This window comes from Myotis davidii, unplaced genomic scaffold, assembly GCF_000327345.1.
Source record: "Myotis davidii unplaced genomic scaffold, ASM32734v1 scaffold433, whole genome shotgun sequence".
Taxonomy (NCBI): Eukaryota; Metazoa; Chordata; class Mammalia; order Chiroptera; family Vespertilionidae; genus Myotis; species Myotis davidii.
The window spans coordinates 482,174-483,236 of NW_006293776.1; positions in this window are offsets into that span (position 1 = coordinate 482,174).

The window sequence follows — 1,063 nt, forward strand, 5'->3', positions numbered from 1 at the left end:
GAGGCCGGGCCTGGGAGTTAGACATTTTCAAGCCCAAAAAGCACTGGAGGTGGATGCAGGGGCTCTTTGGGGATCTTGGAGCCCGGGAGAGAAATAAACGTGGGCCAATCACACCTAACCCTGTCACATCATGGCAGCTGCCACCAAGTGACGTTTCTCTGAGGGTCGGGTTTCTTCCAGAGAACCCTTCCCAGACAGCAAGTGCCTTCCCTCACCACACCATGTCTCCATGGCCCCATTCCTGCCCTCATGGCACCCCTTCACTTCACCACACCCCCAGTGGTCTTCCCTATGACCACCAGCTCCCAATGTCCCCACTTCAGTAAGCCTGCCCCCCAATATCACTCTGTTCTGTATTTGCCTGACATCGTTGTGTCTGAAGGACCAGAGGCTCTTTGAAGCCACGGACAATCATTGCTCCTTAGACATCTTGGAATGAATGGGCGGCTCGTGGTGGTGTGAGAGAGGCCAGCTGTGGCCAGCCCACTGCCACCATGTGGAGCTCTTGGCCTGCACAGCTTTCCTCTAGTTCCCCATCCTTCTCCTGTCAGTCACTCACCCCGCAGACACCCCTGAGCACCCATTGTGTGTGCCCGGCTCTGACTCTGCGGAACTCTGAGTCACGTAGAGAAGACAGCGCCACTGAACACACCCTGGAGTGAGGAGAGAGGCACTGCTGTCAGTGCTGATCCTGTCACTGAGCTGGCTGCCTCCACGAGGAATCATGGAATTTGTCTGCAGAACAAAATCACAGCCAACCACACACATGTGGGCCCATGAGCCAAATGCACAGAAGACCAGACATGACCAGTGAGTCCTGAGCTGGGCTTCTGCTGGCATTTCTTGCTGTGACCGGGTTGGCTGGGGCTCAGATCTCAGACCTGGTGACTGGACAGCTGGAGGACTCTCTTACTCCCGTTTCATTGCACAGTATGCACAGTGATCTGCTGTTTCTGTCGACAATGCCGTACATCTCAGTCCATATGTCTCGAAAGGGTCAGCTACTGCTACTTCCACTTCCTTTATCATTCAATCTTGTTTGTTGTTTTTTTTTTGATTTTTC